Here is a 24,899-nt window from a genome sequence, read left to right as displayed (position 1 = left end):
GGAGACCCAGCCCTTCTAGGCTGTCTCCAGGCCTGCCACTCCTGCCAACCATGATCAAAGGCGGAGGAAAGCCGAGCTGCTAAAGCCTCAAGGAATAAAGTTAAAACAACAGATTTGTTTCTTGGCTTCTCTTTTAAATACGTTCGGAGTGTTTAAAGCCCTGTTAGGAAAGCTCTGGGGCCCTGGATGTGAGAAAGGCCTATCTAAACCCTTTCCCAAGAAAAAAATCTCTCACCTCAGTGGGGTAAATTAGCTCATTAACAGCAGCCAGAAGCAGGCAGGAAATCTGGGTAGCGGGAGCTTTAATTCAAAGCAGAGAAAATTATAGATTTCTTTACACATTAAAAAAGCATTTATCTTGGCTAAAAAGGAAACGACTTTTCAATGATGAACACATGGTTTAAATCTGCTTTGCTAATTTTTATCTATCCACCAGTCTGTCTAGTTGTTCAGCTACCAGGAAATTCAATTATATTCCATGCATCTTTGTTGAACACCTACTATGTGCCTGTGGCAATTTATGAATTGTATAAACACAAACCAAAAGAAAAAAGGAAGGAAGGGGTTTAGTCTCTTGTTCAGGAGGTCAGACTCATACCTGTCAAAAACTGGGATTATTTGCGTTTCACTTCTCAACAAACAGGTATAGAGTTTTTGTTTGTTTTTTTTAAATGTATCAGGCATTGGGTTAAGATGGGAACAATGGGAAACTGAATTTTAAAAAGTGCAGTGTTCTACATGTTATATGATTCCACATATACAACGTTCTGGAAAAAGTAAAGCTATGTTGTTGTTGTTGTTGTTGTTAGGTGCCGTCGAGTCTGTTCTGACTCATCAAGTTACCGTATGTACAACAGAACAAAACACCTCCCAGTCCTGCACCATACTCACCATCACTGTTATGCTCGAGCCCATTGTTGCAGCCACGCTGTCAATCCATCTCATTGAGCCTTCCTCTTCTTCGCTGACCCTCTGCTTTACCAAGCATGATGTCCTTCTCCAGGGACTGGTCCCTCCTGATAAAATGTCCAAAGTATATGAGATGAAGTCTTGCCATCCTTGCTTCTAAGGAGCATTCTGGCTGTACTTCTTGCAAGATAGATTTGTTCTTTCTTCTGGCAGGCCATGGTATATTCGGTATTCTTCACCAGCGCCATAATTCAAAGGTGTCAATTCTTCTTGGGTCTTCCTTATTCGTTGTTCAGCTTTCCCATGCATATGAGGCAATTGAAAATACCGTGGCTTGGGTCAGGCGCACCTTAGTCCTCAAAGTGACATCTTTGCTTTTCAACACTTTAAAGAGGTTGTCTGCAGATGTGCCCAATGCAATACGTCATTTGATTTCTTGATCGCTGCTTCCATGGGCGTTGATTGTGCATCCAAGTAAAATGAAATCCTTGACAACTTCAGTCTTTTCTCTGTTTATCATGATGTTGCTTGCAGATCCAGTTGTGAGGATTTTTGTTTCTTAACCTTGAGGTATAATCCATACTGAAGGCTGTAGTCTTTGATCTTCATCAGTAAGTGTTTCAAGTCCTCTTCACTTTCAGCAAGCAAGGTTGTGTCATCTGCATATCACAGTTTGTTAATGAGTCTTCCTCCAATCCAGATTCCATGTTCTTTTTCATGTAGTCCAGCTTCTTACATTGTTTGCTCAGCATACAAATTGAAGAAGTATAGTGAAAGGATATAACCCTGACACATTCTTTCCTAATTTTAAACTGTGCAGTATCCCTTTGTTCTGTTCAAATGACTGCCTCTTGGTCTATGTCCAGGTTCCTCATGAGCACAATTAAGTGTTCCAGAATTCCCATTCTTCACAATATTATCCATAATTCATTATGAACCACACAGTCGAATGTCTTTGCACAGTCAATAAAACACAGGTAAACATCTTTCTGGTATTCTCTGCTTTCAGCCAAGATCCGTCTGACATCAGCAATGGTATCCCTCGTTTTCAAGTCCTCTTCTGAATCCAGCTTGAATTTCTGGCTGTTCCCTGTCAATGTACTACTACAATCGCTTTTGAATAATTTTCAGCAAAGTCGTACTTGCATGTTATATCAATGATATCGTTCAATAATTTCCACATTCTGTTGGATCACCTTTCTTTGGAATGGGCACAAATATGGATCTCTTCTAGTAGGTTGGCCAGGTAGCGGTCTTCCAAATTTCTTGAAACAGGCAACTGAGCACCTCCAGTGCTGCATCCATTTGTTGTAACATCTCAATTGGTATTCCGTCAATTCCTGGAACCTTGTTTTTTGCCATTGCCTTCAATGAAGCTTGGACTTCTTCCTTCAGTACCATCAGTTCTTGATCATATGTTACCTCCTTAGATGTTTGAATGTCAACCAATTCTTTTTGGTACAGTGACTCTGTGTATTCTTTCCCTCTCCTTTTGATGCTTCCTGCATCATTAAATATTTTCCCATAGAATCCTTCAATATTGCTACTTGAGGCTTGAATTTTTCTTCAGTGCTTTCAGCTTGAGAAATGCTGAGCGTGTCTTTCCTTTTTGTTTTCTGACTTCAGGTCTTTGCACATTTCATTATAATACTTTACTTTGTCTTCTTGAGCTGCCCTTTGTAATCTTCTGTTCAATTCTATAAGTAAAACTATGGAGGCAGTAAAAAGTTTAGTGGTCAGCAAGGGTTCAGCAGGGGTGGAGAGGGATGAATAGGTGGAGCACAGGGCATTGTTAGGGTGGTGAAACTATTCTATATAATACTGTAATGATGGACACAAGGCATTATGCATTTATCAAAACCCACAGTGGTGGTTCAGTAGTAGAAGGCTTGCCTTCCATGCTGGAGACCCAGGTTCAATTCCTGGCCAATGCAGCTCATGCACAGCCACCACCCATCTGTCAGCAGAAGTTTACATGCTACTATGATGCTGAACAGGTTTCAGTGGACATTCCAGTCTAAAACAGACTAGGAAGAAAGGCTTGGTGATCTAATGCCAAAAAATCAGCCTGTGGAAACCCTATGTATCACAACAGTCCAATCTGCAACCAATCATGGGCATGGCCCAGGACCAGACAGTGTTTTCTTTGGTTCACCTGGGCTCACCATGCATCAGAACCTGTCACAACAGCAGCTAATAACAACAACATAGGACTGTACAACACAAAGAGTGAGCCCTAATGTAAACTGTGGATTTTAGCTAATAATAATGTATAAATACTGGTTCATCAGTTATAACAAATGTACCACAGGAATGTAAGATGTAATAATAGGATAAATTGTGTGCAGGGAAAGAGTAGCATACGGGAACTCTCTGTACTTTCTGCATAATTTTTTGTCTAAACTGAAAAGTTTACTTTTTAGAAAAGGACTGCATTCAGTGGAATCATGTGCTAAGACGTACAGAGAGAGTAATGGGTCAAGGGGACCCAGGGGGTTGAAAGGTAGAGAGGGTGGAGTTTCTCTGGAAGTTTTCCTAGAGGAAAAAGGACCTAAACTGACCATGAAGGGGGTCAGTGTGCAGTAGGAGCAAAAGTGGTCTCCAGGGGATATGGCATTAGCCTTAGCTCTGCTGCTGGGATCTCAGGCTGATTTCAGTTCTCTGGGCCTTAATTTTTCCCTTTAAAATAAGCACGTTGGGCTAGAATTATTCATTCACTAATTAAATATTTATTCAGGACCAACTATTCATGCCAGGAATTTTTGCCTTTTTAGTTTAGTAATAGAAAGAGAGGAAGACCCTCAATGAGATGGATTGACACAGTGGCTGCAACAATGGGCTCAAACAGCAATGATTGTGAGGATGGCACAGGAGAAGGCAGTGTTTCGTTCTGTTGTACATAGGATCACTGAGTCAGAACGAACTCGACAGCACCTAACAACAATTGAAGAATGACATAAAAAAGCACTCAAGACTCCATAATTCTGTGGCTTTCCAAGAATAAAGTGAGAGAATTTAACTGTTCCAGTCTATAAGCATTACTAGAGGGAACTATAAAGTGAAACATAAAAAAATAAATAAAACCACTGCGAATTCAAAGTAGCAATTTAAGCATCAATGATATTTCAAGGCCTCTGCAACACCCGTCCTATGATATAAATCCACAACTTCTATTGGTGACAAAGCCACAGGTCCCACTAAAAATACTCTTTTGCTGCCCACTTTCACACCTAAGGAAGTGCTAAATTTCAATTAGACCTTAGTGAAAATAATGATGGAAGTTTTTCCCATCCACATTCACGGACCTTGTAGTAGATTCTGACTCATAGCGACCCTATAGGACAGAGTAGAGCTGCCCCATAGGATTTCCAAGGAGGGGCTGGTAGATTTGAACTGCAGACCTTTTTTGGTCAGCAGCTGAGCTCTTAACCACTGCACCACCAGTGCTCCTTCCTGTGGCTACCATAACAAATTAGCACAAACTTCATGGCCTAAAACAATGGAAATGACTTATCTCACGGTTCTGGGAACCATAGTCCAAAATCAAGGTGTTGGCATGGCCACACTCCCTCCAGACACCCTCAGGGAGAACTCATTCCTTGCCAGCTTCTGGTGGTCACCGGCATTCCTTGGCTCATAGCTTCATCTCTCCAATTTCTGACTCCATCTTCACATCACCTCCTCCTTTGTGTGCGTATCTAATACCTGTGTGGCACAAATGATTAAGCACTGAACTACTAGCCAAAATGTTGGTGGTTCAAATACACCAAGAGGTACCTTGGAAAACAGCCCCGGTGTTCAGCTTCAGAAAGACCACAGCCTTGAAAACCCTATGGAGCAGACCTACCTTGCATTCACAGGGTTTCCATGAGTTGAAATCAATAACTCTGTTATTGTGATGCCATTTAGAGCCCATCTGGATAATCCAGGATAAGCTCTTCCTCTCAAGATCTTTAGCCACATCTTTTGGGACATGTAACATTCACTCTTTTGTTATATAAGGCAATATTCACAGGTTCTAAGGATCAGGAATTCTACTCACAATCTTTGGAGATATATGGACCCCAGATGAATACCTGCCATATACAGTGAGCACATCAAGACTCTCATAAATAGAATATACATATGGCCAGTAATAAGTGCTATATAGAAAAATAAAGCCAGGCAAGGGAATATGGAGCAGTCACGAAAGGAGGTGATAACCGAGCAGACTGAAGGTAGCAGGGGAATGTGCCATTTGAAGTTATTGCAGAGGAGTGTTCTAGACTGCAGAACAGCAAGTACAAAGGTGCACAGTTAGACATATGCTTGGCATTTTTGAGGAAGAGTACAAAGGCCGGGATGTGTGAGTGAATGGGCAAGGGGACTGGTAGTGGGAAACGACATGTGTAAGATGGCCATTAGGCTGATCTTGGTCACCTAGGGGTTCATAGACCAGGGAAAGAACTTTGTTTTTTATTCTGATGTTTTACAAAGCCCCTGGAGTGTGGACAGAAGTGAAAGAACACAACCTGCTGTGTGTTTTATAAGGATTACTTTGGTTGCTTCTAAGACTTTGTGATAGAGAGGAAAGATTAGAAGCAGGCAGGCCCATTGGGCAACTTCTGCAGCAGTGCAGGCCAGAGATGCTGGTTTCTCGGACTAGAGAGAAGGGTTTAAGGGGGAGAAGAGTCAATTTGGGACACATTTGGAAGGTAGGGGCTTTCTAAGGTGCATGAGCTCTCAATGAGAGGCTTGATGAACGTGGATCCATGGTGGGAGTGGAGAAGGGAGGACGTTACAGACAAGGGGAACTCCTGAGTGTCGTCGCCTGTTAAGCTTACAGACCTTGTATGTAGAAGTGGCAATGGGGGAGAATAAGGAAGATCAACATGCTTCTTTGACAGCTGGACACTTATCACACATCACATGGCATGACATGGAGAAGACAGAACCAGAATCCTGGACAACGGAAAGGGAAGGCTGATGCTCACCAATGCAGACCCCTTCTCTGTTGTACGCTATCTTTGAAAAGGAGTTTAAGATCTTTATTTGCTTGTCCTTTCCTGCCTGGAAAGGCAAATGCTACAGCTGCTACCTTGTTCCCCATCCCTTTAAAGTACTTGAATAAAGGGCAACCCTACATATATTCAAAGAACTTACATGAGACAGATAAAATCACATAATGGCCAAGCTGGGACTTGGTCCCAAGATTTCTAGTAAAGAGTCTCCTTTAGTTGCTTGTTTGCCATTTGGCAATCTGCTGCTCCCACCAAGTTGATGTGAGGATCACAAGGAACAGTCCCCCTGCCCAAATGCAAGTCCTCCTCTGACAGTAAAATGGCACCCCAAACTCCCACAATCACTACCTTGGCACAAGGCATGAAAGAAAGGCCTCTACTTTCCAGGAGGGGCTCAGGTACCTGTTATGCCGGGACAACCCCTTGCTGATGGTTCCTTTCCATTTCTCAAGCCACTGAGTTAGGCTTTGGGAGAATAGGACACAGGGTAGTTAAACTTTGTTGGGAGTAGAGTCGGGAAAAGTGTAGAATAGGGGTAGTTGCAAGAGAAATACCATGGTGGAAATCTCTCGGCATCTAATGTATTCATCTATGGAGGTAGGATGGGGATGGGGATAAATCTAACCAGGGGGTGACAATAAACAAAAGGAGTGGAGGGGTAAAAAAGAGTTATAATTTTGACCAGAGGCCACTTGAGGCTTGTGTAGTGCCCTGGACCTTGTGGAGACTGACAAATAACCAGAAATAAGAATTGGGAAACTTGGAACTGAGTCCCAGCAATGCTACTGGGTGGCTTGATCAATATTGCTTGAGTTCACTGAACTTCAGCTTCTACTTTAGTAATTTTTTTCCCTCATATCTCACAAAAATAATTTAGAGACATTAATAAAAATGATAATACTAACAATAACAGTAATAATATCCAGCATACGCAGTGTTATAGATTGAATTGTGTCCTCAAAAAATATGTGTTGAAAGCCCTGGTGGCACAGTGGCTAAGAATTCGGGTGTTAACCAAAAGGTCAGCAGTTCGAATCCACCAAGCCACTCCTTAGAAACCCTGTGGGGCAATTCTGCTGTGTCCTATAGGGTCGCCCTGAGTCGGAATCGACTTGATGGCAATGGGTTTGGTTTTTTTTATACCTGTGGATGTAATCCCATCTGGGAATAGGGTTTTCTTTGTTATGTTAATGATTCCATAGCAGTGTAGAGTGTATTTTAAACCTTTTGAGATATAAAAAGAGCAAATTATGCACAGAGACAAGAGCACAAACTGGAAAAGATGGATGCCAAGTGAAGCTCGCCAAGGAACCGAGGAACATAGACTGAAAGAGACAGCTATCTTCCCCCAGAGTCGACAGAAAAGAGCCTTCCCCTCGAGGCAGTGTCCTGAATTCAGACTTCTAGCCTCCAGAACCATGAGAAAGTACACTTCTATTCTTTTAAAGCCAGCTACTTGTGATACTTCTGTTACAGCAGCACTAGGAAACAAAGATACCAGTTTGCTAATTCTTATATAACTTTTTATTTATGAGCTCTGGGCAGAGAGTCTGTGTGGGTAATTATGTTTGAACGTAATACCAGCCTCTTTGAAAATGGCACCATGTGTAATTAGGAGCTCTAAATTACCTCGTTAGCTGAAATCTCTGAGAAAATGCCACAGCAGCCTTTGGGTGTAAGACCAGTGTATCTAACATTTACGAAAATGCAATAGAACAGACACATTTGAATGCAACATGCTGCACTTGAGTGATTGAAACCGCAATTAAACATCTCACATCTTCTGCCATGCTTTTGATTAAACGAAAGAAGAAGTGTGAACATCTGATTAAGTTTAAGGCCCATGCTCTTCTGTCTGACACTGACACTCCTATTCAGTCTGCTAACGCAATTCCTGGATATGAAATGAATTCTCATCAAAGGCATGCCTGTTCCAGTATGAGACAGAAACAGCCTGGTGGTTTATAGAAAGCTTCCTTTTTGTGCTGACCCGCAACCTAAACAAAAGGCCAAAATCATTTAAGTTGCTTCGAAATGAATGGTGGTGATACAAGCCAGCAATGTGGTGTGGCGGGAAGCACATGCGATTCCTTTGTAAGCAGCAGAGCTAAGTAAACACTGTGAAAGCCTGCTTTTGTTTACGCAGATAGCGCAGTCAACACTTTGAAATCATTAGCTGTGGGCCCTTGGGTAAAACTGCTTTTTAAACTCTCTGTTTCACAGTCAAGGCCAACCTCTCCTATAGCTAGCAGATCCATAATTCCAAAGGCCACATCCTCCCCTCAGAGACACATGTTCAGCTCTCACAGGCTTCAAAAGGAAGGTCTCCTGAGACCCTGAGATGGAATGGAAGCTATTTCTCTCTCCCTTCTTTTACCTGAGGATTAAATGCTAAGGAGTCAGAGTTTAGGTTCGCCGAATACAAAAGCCCAAAGGAAGGAATAATAGTTTCTGACTGGACTACAGATGGATCGCAAATTTGTGGACTACGGAAATGTTTTTAATGTCAAATAGCATAACTAATGTCAAACAGTATAACTAACTGTTAAATTATCATCTCTCCAAGTTGTCCAACTATAACACAGAACCCTCTGCTTCAAATGATCACACACTCCTCTATATATTATCAGTTGTTGTTGTTAGCTGTGTTTGAATTAGCCCCCAATTCATGGCAGCCCTGTGCACAACAGAAAGAAATGCTACAACAGTCCTGTGCCATCTCCCTGATCAGTTGAGGATCTGACCATTGTGATATATAGGATTTTCACTGGCTGATTTTCGGAAGATCGCCTGACCTTTCTTCCTAGTCTGGAAGCTACACTGAAACCTGTTCAGCACCATAGCCACACTCAAGCTTCCACTGACAGATGGGTGCTGGCTCCATATGAGATGCATTGGCCAGGAATTGAATGAAGGTCTCCCGTGAGAGGTGAAAATTCTGCCACTGAATCATCACTCCCTAAATATTACCAGTGGAACTTAATAAACCAATTACCATAATATATAGCCCTCCTGGCCTCCATAGTTAAAAAAAAATTACATATATAAGAATTGGTCTTGAAGACAGAAGACCCTGAGAAGATCTTCGACCAGGGAAGATTAATGACAAGGACTCTCCCCCAGAGCTGACAAAGAAAGAAAGCCTTCCCCTGGAGCTGGCACCCTGAATTCGGACCTCTAGCCTCCTAGACTGTGAGAGAATAAATTTCTCTTTGTTAAAGTCATCCACTTTTGGTATTTCTGTTATAGCAGCACTAGATGACTAAGACAGGCCCCTGCTGTGTGCCAAGGAGCCCTGGTGGTGCAGTGGCTAAAGTACTCAGCTGCACCACCAGGGCTCCTTGGCACACAGCAGGGGCCTGTCTTAGTCATCTAGTGCTGCTATAACAGAAATACCAAAAGTGGATGACTTTAACAAAGAGGATATCAACCCCAGCCATCCAGCTAGTGACACTAACCAGTAAGGTGACATTCTGTGAATCAATGAAGCTCTTCGGACTTATGCTTTCATTCCTTTATTAAAGAATTAAAGATTTCATTTTACTTGGATCCACAGTCAAGGCCCATGGCAGCAGCAGTCAAGAAATCAAATGACGTATCGCATTGGGCAAATCTGCTGCAAAAGACCTCTTTAAAGCATTGAACAGCAAAGATGTCACTTTGAAGACTATGGTGCACCTGACCCAAGTCATGGTATTTTCAATCGCCTCCTATGATGTGAAAGCTAGACAATGAATAAGCAAGACTGAAGAAGAATTGATGCCTTTGAATTATGGTGTTGCAAAGGATACTGAATATACTATGGACTACCAGAAGAACAAATAAATCTGTCTTGGAAGAAGTATAACCAGGGTGCTCGTTGGAAGCAAGGATGGCGAGATTTCATCTTAATTTGGAAATGTTATCAGGAGGAATCAGTCCCTGGAGAAAGACATCATGCTTGGTAAAGTAGAGGGTCGACGAAGAAGAGGAAGACCCTCAATGAGACGGACTGACACAGCAGCTGCAAAAATGGGCTCAAACAGCAACGACTGTGAGTACGGCACAGGAGCAGGCAGTGTTTTGTTCTGTTGTACATAGGATCACTGAGACAGAACCAACTCGACGGCACCTAACAATAACAATTAAAGAATGACACAAAAAGGCACTCAAGACTCCAAAATTCTGTGACTTTCCAAGAATAAAGTGAGAGAATTAATTTAACTGTTCCCCAGTCTATAAGGATTACTAGAGGGAACTATAAAACAAAGCATAAAAAAATAAAAATAAAACCTCTGGGATGGTATTATCTTCAGTGATGAAGGACAGGACATTAACCATTAACAATATACAACTGGCAAAGAGAGATAAATTAAGTAAGTACTCAGGTGACTGAACAGAGCTGCCAACCAAAAGGTTGGCAGTTCAAATCCACCAGCTGCTCCTTGGAAATCCTATGGGGCAGTTCTCTGTCCTATGGCATCGCTCTAAGTCAGAATAGACTTGACAGCAATGGGTTTGGTTAAAGTGACTTTCTGGGCTGTGCCTGAGGTGCAATCTAAAGGCAGCTAGGCCAGTGCAGTGTCTACTCTAAGAATTAACTGGATGCGTGGCCAAGGGAACCAAAAAACCAGACCATTGGCATCCAGTATATTCCAACTCATAGCCACCCTATAGTGGCCAAACTTAAAATACTTGGGATTAGGAAGGGGGAAGTACATAAGCACAGCATGTCTAGAAATTTCACCAAGCCTAGGACTCGAATCTTAGACCCTGTAACAGTACAAAGAGTACTGTAGTCAAGGCACCCCTCCATTTTCAACAGGCTGGTTTCACTGGTAAGTCACACAGGAGTCACATTCTGCACAAATGTTAGGTGTCCTGGGCAGCCCACAGAGGGGTCCTTGGCACAGAAAACCCTCCCTGAAGCATAGTAGGTACAGTATCACTTCAGTGAGACCTTGATGCTATACTTAAAAATGTTTCCAATGAAAAGTACCTTCCAAGTCTTAGAATACCAGCAGTACTTCCTCTTCCCCTCCCCTAATGCTAGGCAGTTTCTGGAATCCTCAGGTGCTCATTCAACATGGACACTAATAAGTTGGAACCCTAGATAAAAAGGAGCATCCCATGGAGACTTCAGCTGAAGGCAACGGCCCTTTCCATGGGAGCAAAAATTCTACGGATTGGTCTAGGTCATCTGCCAAACCACAGAAGTCAGACTCCTGCCATGGATCAGTTTCAAGCATATAAGTCACCTAATGTGACTCACCTCCTTTAAAGACTATGGAGTGGACCCTTTGGATTGATTGGTTGGTGGGTTTCTTGGTTGTTTTGTTGCTTGGTTGCTTGGTTGGATTGTTGTCTGAGGTCTTTTTTTATTTTTTTCCCCCAGTTTGTTTTGAGCGATTTTAACAGATGTTTATTAAGACTGGAATAAAACCAAAAAACCAAACCTGTTGCCTTCGAGTTGATGCCGACTCAAATAGACAACCTACATTCTGATGCTTCTAGCAAAGAACCTAGGAGAATATCTTCCTGACACTGGGATAGGAAAAGACTTCTTAGAGAGAGACCAGAAAGCACTTAATATAAAAAAATTAAATGATATACTAGACTTCATCAAATTAAAACTTTCTGCTCAACAAAATACATGGTTAAGAAAACAAATACATAAGCAACAGGCTGGGAGAAAAAATTCATCACATCTGACAAGGGACTTACAACCATAATATATAAGGATATCATATAACTCAATAATAAAAAAGATAACCCAATTAAAAAATGGGCAAAAGAATTGACAGACACTTTACCAAAAATATATATAAATGGCCAGTGAGCACATGAATAAGTGCTTAAGGTCTTTAGTCATCAAGGAAATACAAATTAAAACCACAATGAGATACATTGCATACTCACAAGATAGCTAAAATGAAAAAGACTAACAACACCAAATATTTCCAAGGATGTGGCACAAATGGAACTCTCATACATTGCTGATGGAAATGTAAAATGATACAACCACTTTAGAAAATTATTATTTAGTAAGTAGTTTCTTAAAAAGGTAAACATACATTTGCCCTATGACCCAGCAATTCCACTCCTAAGTATTTACCCAAAGAAAAATGACCACATACATTCACCAAAAGGATTAAGTAAGATTGATCATAGCAGCTTAATCCATAATAGCTAAACATTGGAAACATCTAGGTATCCATTCACAGGAGAATGGATAAGCAAATTTTGGTATATCTGCAGAATGGGCTACTACTCAGCAATAAAAAGCAACAAGCTGATCTTGAAGTGGACACAGTCTATCCAATGTGGTCAAAGGGTGTGGGGGAGGGAAGCATGGAGTCAATAAACACATTTTACAACATTTATGTGGCCTCCCTTTTTTAAGCTCTGTTGACTAACAAACATTTGAAAAATCAACTGAATGTTTAATCTTCATTTTAAATTAAGGTGGGTTAGGAGAAACACAAAGGCAAGAATAGCTGTCACTAGACAATAAGCATCAAGATTACAAACTCAGATATCACTATTCTGGTGTGGACCACTTTATTGATCATGTCCCAAGGGCTGCAAGTTTTAGGATTACCCATTGCACTGAGGTCAAGAAGCCCAGTTAATCTTCTGTGTCATTTACCAGCTGTATGGGGCAGGAAGACTTGAAAATATATCTCCCACTGCCCTGCCCCAATACCCTAAAGGTCTATATTATAAATTACTTTGAGTTAAAGCATGACAGGACACTTAAGGACTCAATACTCCACTTCTTGCCCATGACCCCACCTCTAACTCATGACATTTGAAAACTTGGTCTTCTCTTTGTAGAAATTCTCCCCCAAGAGACCTCATTCCTATCATCCCACAGTTTTCCAGCTTTATTTCCTACATCCTAAAAGACACACCTCAAGTGATAAATTAGGTCTTCTTCCCAGAGACTGAATCCAGAATATGACATGGCCCAACCTTCTGGGGCTATGAAGGGAGGCCCAATGCCCTATAACACCTGAGGAAACCAAAGGGCTGACAAAGAGACCTAAAGGACTCCAATTCCTAAGCTTTTAAATTATACTATAGGGTCGCTGTGAGTCAGAATCGACTTGACGGCAACAGGTTTGGTTTTTTTTTTTTATACCAGCCATTGTCTGTTGACCATTAAAACATCATAGTGGTGCCCTGTTTATTCAGAGCCACTGAGCACTCACTCAAGCCACCCCCTTCATCACTCCCACAGGTCGCCCTGTCTCCGTTCACACATAGCAACAAGCAGCCTGACCAACGCATATAAACAAACACATGCCAGCCCAACAAAAGATCCGAAAACTTTTTCAAAAATAAGAAATCACATGCACTGAAGGGCAGTTGTGTATTTACCCTTTTCACAAAGAAAGAAAGAAAGAAAAGAAAGAAAGAGAAAGAAATCGAACCTGAGAATAAACCCACCTGTGAGTCCCTATCTCTATTGAGGTCATGAAAATTCCCTCCTCTTTGTTTGCCAACAGTTCAGAAGCTACTGAAGGAAACCAGCCAATAAATGTTTTTCAAACCAAGATTAATCACTGATTTGTCATCAGGGCAAAGAAAGGGGAGTTTGCACTCTGGGCCTGGAGGAAGCTGACCCAAGGAGGTGGGGCAGCTGATTTATGGGGCTGTGAAGAGGTTAATTAGAGCCTCACGGAGGGAGATAAGAGGACTGAAGGCATTTGGGAAAAGAAAAGTGAAAGGTAGGAACTCGACAGAGAACATAGAGGGGAACAATGAGCTGGAGGAAAGGGGATCGCAGATATAAACTCCAAAAGCAGAGTAGAGAGACCATATGTGGATTCCAAGCTCCCAAAAGCCACTGCAAGAAGGCCCATGTCCTGGCACCTCAGTAAGGTGTGAAAACAAAGTCCTGAGGTTTAATTGTGGACAGCTGTCCTCCACCATCCCCTCTTAAGGAGGGAAAGCAGCCCTGTGACTGCCCACAACAAGCAGCCCACGCTCCCAGGCCACCAGACGCCCTCCCACTTTTCTTCCCGTCCCAGTATCCCCCGGAATCAGCTTGTTCAGTGATCTAACAGAGTCCGTTTGCTGAGCTGAAATTGTCACCCAGATGTAGCCTTCACTCTGAAGGTCAACCCTCAGACACTCCAGGTTCACGTCCCTCAAACTTCATGACTGGAGGGAGGAGCCATCAGGGACATGGCGGGGCTGGACCTCAGCCTGAAAGACCCACAGCACCAGAGAGGGAGAACCCACATGCAGCATGCTCCTATGGGAAGCTCTGGACAGACAGTGCTGCGACAGCCCCTTCATACAACAGCCATTGTGTCCAGGGTCCAGGGTAGAGTCTCTGGTGCTCACCGACAGCAAGAGTGTGTCCGGAGAGGAGGGGTGGTGAGTGGTGAGAGTAGGAGAACTTGCTTTACTTTCCTGAGTAGAATTTCCTCTTTCCAGGATAGTTGCATTGCATTTGCAGAGTGTGTGTGTGTGTGTGTGCGCGTGCGCGCACACGCGCGCACATGCACATGTGTGTGCATGGGTATGTGCCATGTAGTACCTTAAGGGCTCCATCTTCTCTCATATTCTTCTAATGATAAACTTGTTGTTGTTATTAGTTGATATCAAGTTGGTCCAGCTCATGGTGATCCCGTGTACAACAGAATGAAACACTGCCCAGTCCTGCAGCATCTTCACAGTTGTTGGTATGCTCAAGTCCATTGTTGCAGCCACTGTGCGTTTTGAGTGCCTTCCAACCTAGGGGGCTAATCTTCCAGCACTATATCAGACAATATTCAGGTATGATCCAGAGGGTTTTCACTGGCTAATTTTCAGATTGCAGGTCTTTCTTCCAAGTCTGTCTTAGTCTGGAAGCTCCACTGAAACCTGTCCACCATGGGTGACCTTGCTGGTATTTGAAATACCAGTGGCATAGCTTCCAGCCTCACAGCAACATGAAAGCCACTACAATACCACAAACTGACAGATGGGTGGTGGATGATAAATTAAACCTAAGGACCTGGCTATCTTTATTGGGGTGTGAAGTTTAGGCGTCAGAAACAGGCCCAACCTCAAGCATCTGACTAAAACATAGCAATCGTTTTCCCTTTCACATTTAAAAAATCTTAACAAAGAAGAGGCAGAAAAACAAAGACATAGAGAGCAAGAAAGACAAGGAGGGAGGGAGGGAGAGAAAGGAGTGAGGGAGGAAGGAAAGGAGGGAGGGAAGGAAAGAAGGAAGGAAGGAGATAGGGAGGGAGGGAAGGAAAGAAGGAAGGAAGGAGATAGGGAGGGAGGGAGAGAGGAAAAAAAGACAGAAAGAGAGGACAGACAGAGAGAAGAATGAGAGAAATACAGAATAAAAGCTAGCAGGCAGCTGGTGCTAGAAGTAAGGGCCTTTTCTTCCATTTTCCTGTCTTTTAATAAATCACTATAGTGCCTGTGACAGCTCTCTGTTATCCCTAAATGCTCAAGCAAACAGCTTTTCTTCGAGACTATTCAAGTGGCTGCCGGGGAGGCTGGAGCTGGGCAAGCAGTCCCAGCCCTCAGACTGCCCCCCTGTAATTCAGTTAGAAAAGCAAGCATGAAGTCAATATTCATGGCTCTGGGTAAGAATTACCCCCACACAATGAAATGGTAATGCACCAGCTCACAAAGGAGACGACCAGATAATCAGTTTTTAAGGAGGTGCTGGGCCCACAAGAGACCTGAGCAGGAGGCTGCAGGCATCTGGGCCCCACCTCAGGGGTTTGTTCTCATCCCCACCATCTGTAGGGCTTTGGCAGAAGGCTGGCCAAGACACCAAGGGAATCTCGCCAGGGCTCTTCCTCTGGCCCTTCCTCTCCATTTTGCCAGTGTGGGGCCTCAAGGAGCCTCAATGGGAGGACAAAAAGCCATTTCACAGCTGCAACTCCTTCCTGGGCTTTCAGATGAGTCTGGGAAAAGGCCAGCAGGTGGGAAAATGGAAGGTGGTGCATCAATACCTGCAGACATGTTGAATGCCCTCAGGGGTCCTTACCTAACGGATCAGGAAAACTTAGCAGGAAGTCTTCAAAAATCTCCAAAATTGAGGTGGAAACAGTCATGTTGGTCATTTCAAATATACAAAGGAATTCATTTGTTTTACAAGACTTCATTGAATAAGTCTTTATTAACAGTTCTGGTGGCATAGTGGTTAAGAGCTAAGGTAAGCACAGCTGTTAACCAAAAGATTGGCACTTGGAATCCACCAACCGCTCCTTGGAAACCCCATGGGGCAGATCTACCCTGTCCTACAGGGTCACTATGAGTTGGAATCAACTCAATGGCAATGAGTTTTTTGTGTTTTATTAACAATCAGATTTTTTAATCTCAGTAAACCTAGAATCAAAGAAGGGTCAGAGTAAGACAAAGCCATCAGAAACACACAAGTTCTGTGGTCATGAACCAGGAACTTGTTCTAGATTTGACGATAATTGTTTATTCAAGATTTCCAATTTGACTTCATCTTCAGTGCTTCCTACCAATGTCTGTTTTGAAATTGGCCCAAACTTAGGCAGCTTTCCTTAGTTTCTGATTTTTCCAGAGTCAATCAGCCATTGCCATCATCATCGTCATTTGGGTTTTTAGCTCTACTTGTTGCAAAAGTAATTTGGGTGACCTACGAAAAACATCCCAATAAGCAAGACATTATGCAGTTTAAAATAAGCAGTGAGGGGAAAATGGGGTTAAGGGATGAGATGAAGCCCAAGGTCTTGTAACTTTGCCCAGGCTGTGCTGGGGGTTAGTTCTTGGCTTTCTAGTAACGGACTCAAAGAGGGCATTTCAACCCAACCCCCGAGTTTCTGATGTACGTGACCGTGGAAGAGGGGGTGACAGGCATCCGTGTTTTTTGTAAAGCTCCCACGTAAGACTAATGCATGGCTAGGACTGAGGACAGCTGCTTTAAATGAGTAAGTGTCTGTGAGGTAAAAACAGACTAGTTGCTCATGAGATGGATAATCATTCTTGATGCTCACAGAAAGGACTTTGTGCTATGTGAGAAAAGAAACCCTCTTGACAACCTCCATTCGGTGAGAGCAGTAAAGAGTGTTATTAAGACGTGAATGAAGCCCGTGTTAACTCACAGGAAACAGAGGAGGAGGGAAGGGCACTCCAGAGAAAAGAAACAGCATGAGGAAAGAAAAAGAAGGGCACGGGCAAGTCATGGAGTGCTCAGAGGTTGGCGAGAACATAGATATGCATGGAGGGAATTGAACATATTGATAAGAAGGGAGTTTTGAAGAGTTCTGAATGCTCAGCTTAAGGTATGTGGTCAGGAGCACAAAAGGTCCAGCTGCCTGGATTCAAATCCCAGCTCCACTACTGACCAGCATGAGGGAACTTGGACATATTACTTATCTTTTTTGGGCCTCATTTTCCTCATCTATAAAATGAGGATAAGAACAGTACCTACCTTGTAGGAATAAATGGCATAATCTATGTAAAGTTTTGAACATGGCATCTGATACATAACAAATGCTTATAGATATTAGCTAGTATAATTATTATCATTATTTTTGCTGTTACTAGTTTTGATGTGATGGAAATAAGGGAATAAAATTATATTCATGAATACCTTCTAGATATACTGATCTTTTTACGTATGAGATTATTTAATTTTTGTAACACTTCAGTCAGATAGGCATTATTATTATCACCGTTTTAAAGATAAGCCAACTCAGTCTCAGCATAGGTGAGCAGTACTGCACTGAAGGTCACCTAGCAAGAAAGTGGCCAAACTGAGATCCAATCCCAGAAACTGTAAAATATTCTAATGATAAGTAAGGCCCATGTATAGGGAAGTGAAAGATTAAAGCTTAAGCTTAAGTTTAAGACCCACAGCTTAACCTTTAGGGACATCCTCACTTGCCCGGGCCCCTCCAAGGCTCTAAATCTAATTTTGCAGTGACACATTTGTATTCTTTTTCTTAAAGATGACTCCCAAATTTATATAAATTTCCAGCTCCACAAAACCTGGGTCTACTTCGATGATGATTTATAAGATGATATGGTATGATCAGAACTGTGTTCTGAAAAGTGGACAAGGATGACCGAGGATGCAGTGGTACAAGCAAAGCCAGGAGGAAATGTGTTTTATGGGTAAAGCTAAGAGTTAAACATTAGCCATCTTGCATTGGAAGGGATGACAGAACAACCAGGTCAAGATGTCACAGATTTTTGTAAATAGGGGTCAAGAGAGCAGGTAGAGCAAGAGACATAGACCAGGAGAAATGAAGTGGATGATGATTGACACTAAGGGAGAAATAATTACCCATAAAGGCTATTCTAGAACTGTGCTGTCCAGTGTGGTAGCCACTAGCCACATGTGGCCATTTAAATTAAAATCAAATTAAATGGAAAATTCAGTTCCTTAATCATACTAGCCACATGCCAAACTTGTAGTTACAGTATTGGACAATGAAGATATAAAGCATTTCTGCCATTGCAGAAAGTTCTATTGGACAGCAGTGGTCCAGAGAGTCAGAAGACGGTTAAAGACAGACACAGAGGGAAACATGTGAGAGACAAATGGAGGAAGAGGACAAAGAATAAAGATTGGAGAAACTTGACAGTTGAAACAGGAGGTGTCTTAGTTATCTAGTGCTGCTATAACAGAAGTACCACAAGTGGATGGCTTTAACAGAAGTTTAGTGTCTCACAGTCTAGTAGGCTAGAAGTCTGAATTCAGGGTGCCAGCTCCAGGGGAAGGCTTTATCTCTCCATCAGCTCTGGAAGTAGGTCCTTGTCATCAATCTTCTCTTGGTCTAGGAGCTTCTCCATGCAGGAACCCCAGGTCCAAAGGATATGCTCTGCCCCTGGTGCTGCTTTCTTGGCGGTATGAGGTCCCCATATCTCTCTGCTCACTTGTCTCTTTTATATCTCAAAAGAGATTGGCTCAAGACACAACCCAATCTTGTAGATTGAGTCCTGCCTCATTAACATAACTGCTGCTATCTTATCAACATCCTAGAGATAGGATTTACAACACATAGGAAAATCACATCAAATGACAAAATGGTGGACAATCACATAATACTGGGAATCATGACCTAGCCAAATTGATACACACATTTTTGGGGGACATAATTCAGGCCATGACCAGAGAACCAGGAGACAGAGGTCCAAGCAAAGAGAATTTCCAGGGAAGAGTTTATTCACCAGCTCAGCAGTTAGCATAAGAAACAACACCCAACACCCAGCACAGAACAAACACACACTCAAGCCAACTACCACCAAACCTTCCATTAGTGCTTCCACAAGACCTTGAAAAGTCATCATCTTCTTACAGTCACAAACATGCCCTGAGCTTGGCCCTACGCAGAAAGGAAACCTTGAGAAGGACAAACTACAGTTAGTTAGGGAAGCAGATGCCCAGAAGGCCTGCTTTTCCTCCCTTCCCTCAGCAGAAACCTTTAAAATGTACTCAAACAGAAAAGGCACACGCCCGCTCGTGCCAACAAGCACAGCTCTGGCAGGCGGCTGCCTATGTACCTACGCAACTTCCTGTTTGCTTGTGCAATTACCTATGGTTCACACAAGAATGCATGTTCTGAGTGCAGCCTTTTCTGGCCCACACATGTATGTGCATATTTTGAAGGTGCAAATGAGCAGCTGAGCCTAGTTTGTAATGTAGCCCTAAGGGGTACATTATTCTGACCAGCACTAACATAGCCGTCCTACGTTAAGGCACCAACTGAAGGCCGTACTAGAGGCAATAATATTAAACAAGCAAACAAACCTAGTTTCCTTGTGTGGCTCAAAGCTTTCGCTTTGCCCTTCACTCCTGTCTCCTCCTATAAAAGTTCCACTGCCGTCAAAGCTCTCACTTCATTCTGAAAGTCTTTCCAAATCCCTCCCCACACTTCTGCTTCATATCTCAGGTATTTATATATGTATCTGCGTCTGTCTCCCCTACTTAACTGTGACCTTGTCTTTTCAAACCTTGTCTGCACCACAGAATCAGGTATCAACATTTGGAATGAGTCAAAGTGCACCTTCTCCTGGAATAAATTCCTCAGTCACAGTCAGTAACTGTAGTAGAGTCTAATTAGTTGTTCAAAAAAACATTCTCCCCTTTACTCCTAACCAGATGAACCACATTTCTCAGCCTCCCTTGTAGTTATATTCAGTTATGTGACCAAATTCTGGCCATGATTAAGGGGGAAGAAGTGATATGTATTACATCTAACAGTTGAGGCAATTGAGAAGAGATGTTCCTTCTACATACTTTCTCTCTTTCCTCATCTACAGGCTGGAAATAGAGGACCCAATGGAAAGCTCCATGGCCTTGGATGATGATGACACACAAATAGATAGAAGGAGCCTAGGTCCCTGAATGACTATGTGGAACAGAGTCCTTCCTCCACTCCCTGCCCACCCTTAGTGGACTGCGACAATATGAAGGAATAAACTTTTATTGTGTTAGCATCTTGATATGTGAGGTTTGGTTATTACAATGATCAGCTTATCCTGATGTAGTAAATTGATCGTAAAATTTCTCAAAATTGTCCCCCTTCCTATATGCACACCACTGCGATGTGATTTTATAGCTTCTTCTATCAAATGATGGAGTCTTTCCCATCCCTTGGACCCAACATTGGCCATATGAATTGCTTTGGCAAGTGGAATGTAGCATGACTGATAGTGTGCTGATTCCAAGTAAGGCCTCAAAAAGAGTTGTATGCTTTCTCTCATGCTCTGGAAACTCTGTCAGCCATGTGAATAAGCCAGATTAGCCTGCTGGAGGTTGGAAGACCACATGAGGGAGAGTCAAAAATTGTCCCTGCTGACCAGAAACATAATTGCCTAAAAGACACAAGGTAGGTGGCATCTTTCTTAGGTCCCCAAATGGCACACTGGCCATCAATGGACACAGCTCATGAAGAAAAAGTCTTCCAAAAGAGTAGCAGAGATCCAGTTCACAATAAAAACTCCCTTTCTTTCCCAGTGCCCCAGCCCCTTCCTCCTTCGCCTGCTCTCAGCATGTCATTCTTGAACCTCGTTCTTGTCAAGATTTCATTGTTAGAAAGTGACTACTTGGAAAGGTTTTTTTGAATGTAGTTCCACATTTTCAAGGTGGGTAGTCAACACCTACTAACGGTGAGACTCTTTAGGCCATACCTGGGGTATACCTATAAACTCAGAGATCTGGCCCAGTGATGGAGCGTGTGGCAGCGAGGAGACTGAAGCAATGATGGGACACTTCTCTACTCCCCCCACACACCTCAATTCTTGTTTCTTCTCCAGGGGACAGCTAATAGTACTTAGAAATGCCTTCTGCATTATCTTGACCACAAAGGAGCATAAGCCACTGCTGTCGAATCATTTCCAACTGATAGCGACCCCATAGGGTTTCCAAGCCTATAAATCTCTACAGAAGCAGACTGCCACATCTTTCTCCCACAGAGACGCTGGCTGGTGTTTTCAAACAGTCGCTCTTTCAGTTAGCAGTCAATTGCTTTAACCACTGCACCATGAGGGCAGCTTACAGGAAGGTTGTTGTTGTTGTTAGGTGCCATCGAGTCAGTTCCAACTCATAGGGACCTTGTGTACAACAGAACAAAGCACTGCCCAGTGCTGTACCATCCTCACAAACGTTGCTATGTTTGAGCACGTTGTTGCAGCCACGGTGTCATTCCATCTCCTCCAGGGTCTTCCTCTTTTTCACTCACCCTCTACTTTACCAAGTATGATGTCCTTCTCCAGGGACTGGTCCCTCCTGATAACATGCTCAAAGTATGTGAGATGAAGTCTCACATCCTTGCTTCCAAGGAGCACTCCGGCTATATTTCTTTCAAGACAGACTTGTTCTGGCAGTCCATGATACATTCAGTGTTCAGCACCAATACCATAATTCAAAGACGTCAATTCTTCTCTGGTCTTCCTTATTCATTGTCTAGCTTTCAAATGCATATGAGGCGATTGAAAATACCATGGCTTGGGTCAGGCACACCTTAGTCCTCAAAGTGACATCTTTGCTTTTTAACACTTTAAAGAGGTATCTTGCAGCAGATTTGCCCAATGCAATACATTGTTTGATTTCCTGACTGCTGTTTCCATGGACGTTGATTGTGGATCCAAGTAAAATGAAATCCTTGACAACTTCAATCTTTTCTCCATTTATCATGTTGTTACTTATTGGTCCAGTTGTGAAGATTTTTGTTTTCTTTATGTTGAGGTGTAATCCATACCGAAGGCTGTGGTCTTTAATCTTCATCAGTAAGTGCTTCAAAGCCTCTTTGCTTTCAGCAAGCAAGGTTGTGTCATCTGCATACTGCAGCTTGTTAATGAGTCTTCCACCAATCCTCATGCCATATTCTTCTTCACATAGTCCAGTTTCTCAGATTATTTGCTCAGCGTACAGATTGAATAAGTATGGTGAAAGAATATAACCCTGACGCACAGCTTTCTTGACTTTAAACCACACAGTATTCCCTTGTTCTGTTTGAACAACTGCCTCTTGGTCTATGTACAGGTTCCACAGGAGCACAATTAAGTGTTCTGGAATTCTCATTCTTCTCAATGTTATCCGTAATTTGTTATGATCCACACAGTCAAATGACTTTGCAGAGTCAATAAAACACAGGTAAACATCTTTCTGGTATTCTCTGCTTTCAGCCAAGATCCATCTGACATCAGCGATGACATCCCTCATTCCATGTCCTCTTCTGAATCCAGCTTGAATTTCTGGAAGTTGCCTGTTGATGTAGTGCTACAACTGCTTTTGAATGATCTTCAGCAAAACTTTACCTGTGTGTGATATTAATGATATTGTTCAATCATTTCCACATGCAGTTGGATCACCTTTCTTTGGAATGGGCACAAACATAGATCTCTTCCAGTCAGTTGGCCAGGTAGCTGTCTTTCAAATTTCTTGGAATAGATAAGTGAGCACCTCCAGCACTGCATCCATTTGTTGAAACGTCTCAATTGGTATTCTGTCAATTCCTGGAGCCTTGTTTTTCGCCAATGCCTTCAGTGCAATTTGGACTTCTTTCTTCAATACCATCAGTTCTTGATCATCTGCTGCCTCCTGAAATAGCTGAACGTTGACCAATTCTTTTTGGTGCAATGACTCTGTGTATTCCTTCTCTCTTCTTTTGATGCTTCCTGGGTCGTTGAACATTTGCCCGTAGGAGCCTTCAAAATTGCAACTCGAGGCTTGAATTTTTTCTTCATTTCTTTCACTTTGAGAAAGGTCGAGCGTGTTCTTCCGTTTTGGTTTTCTAACTCCAGGTCTTTGCACATTTCATTATAATATTTTACATTGTCTTCTTGAGCTGCCCTTTGAAATCTTCTGTTCCTCTTTTTTACTTCTTCATTCCTTCCATTTGCTTTAGCTACTCTACATTCAAGAGCAACTTTCATAGTCTCTTCTGATATCCATTTTGGTCTTTTCTTTCTTTCCTGTCTTTTTAATGATCTTTTGCTTTCTTCGTGTATGATGTCCTTGATGTCTTCCCACAACTCTTCTGGTCTTCGGTCATTAGTGTTCAATGCATCAAATCTATTCTTGAGATGGTCTCCAAATTCAGGTGGGATATACTCAAGGTCGTATTTTGGCTCTCATTGACTTGTTCTAATTTTCTTCAGCTTCAGCTTGAACTTGCATATGAGCAATTGACGGTCTGTTTCACAGTAGGTCCCTTCTATATTCCTGTAGTTGGATTTAAGGAATACAGAAAATGATTTTTAATTAGTTTATTAAACCCTGATAAAGAAAAGATGTTTCTAAAATCCTTAAAGTTGCTTTTAAAAATTTATTCTCTTTAGAAATTTAATCACCTCTCCCCACAGACTTTATTACTAAGGATTTATTTTGTAAACAATTCCTTCAAAGGTCTTTTAAAATAGAAAGAAAGAAAAAGCAAATGTTAGCCCTCATCCTTTAATAAATGTTTGTGGTGTTTCAGAACAAGATAGGTAATAACCCATGTGGGCTCAAGGAAGGGGAAGGGACTTGATATTTCTGTGAGCTTCTATTCAATGTATGGTTAGAAAACACTGGGTGGGAATCACACAGCCTTTGAGTACTGCCTGCTGTTTTCTCCACAATAATATATGTTATGCCTAATAGCATGTCTTAATCCTTCGTGGAATGAATCAAGGTATAAGCATAAATAAATAACATCTCCCCATGCATTTTTACACTTGAAAAAAAGAAAGAACTGAAGTAGGTTTTTCTTAAAAGCTACCTATGTTTGATTTAACATTGTTTCAATATTAGCTCACAATTATACTAAGCATTACACCATTGCATTATTTGAATTACATCCAGTTTTTCCACTTGCTTTCAAGATCTCCTTGAGCAGTCTATTTTTGTCTCAGAGTTTATTTCAGTGGTTTCACTCAAGGAAGTGTTTGGAGCAGCCCTTCTGGTCTGCCACAGAGCTTCTCAAACTTTAATCTGCATACAAATTGCCGGAGATCTTGTTAAAATGCAGATTCTGATGTAGCTGGCCTGGGGTGGGGGCTGAGATTCTCCATTGTTAACAGTCTCCCAAGTGCTGGCGGTGCTGCTGATCTTGGAGCCACACAAGGCATGTACTATGGACACAAATGTACTGTGCTGGAGTACTTCAATGGAACACAATAGCACACGGAGATCAGGCCAGAAAATAGACAGTGACTTGCGTTAACACTTACCATTTGTCCTCTGATCCCTAGCCTAAACTCATTTCTGTATGAAGGCAAAGGTGCCACTACCTAGCTTTTCTTTTGCTAAATAAAATCAAGACATCCATTTGTGTTGACACAAGCTGCAGTTCTGGAATATCTTCATATTCTAAATTCACATTTAAATTATGTTCACTTTTGAAAGAGGCAGGATCCCCCACCTTTCCTTTCCTTGTCCAACCCTCTTACCAGCCCACCATCTTGAATATACTAACCAAGGCTAAATAACACAGGTAGTATCTACTGATCCAAACATTCACAGTAAGGTAGATACAGCTAGTTTGTTTTGTTTTGTTTAAGTTGTTTGGTCTACCTTTTTCACTT

The sequence above is a fragment of the Trichechus manatus genome, unplaced genomic scaffold (assembly GCF_000243295.1).
Source record: "Trichechus manatus latirostris isolate Lorelei unplaced genomic scaffold, TriManLat1.0 scaffold00104, whole genome shotgun sequence".
NCBI classification, from domain to species: Eukaryota; Metazoa; Chordata; class Mammalia; order Sirenia; family Trichechidae; genus Trichechus; species Trichechus manatus.
The sequence above is the reverse complement of the archived record's forward strand: the minus strand, read 5'-3'. Positions refer to the sequence as shown.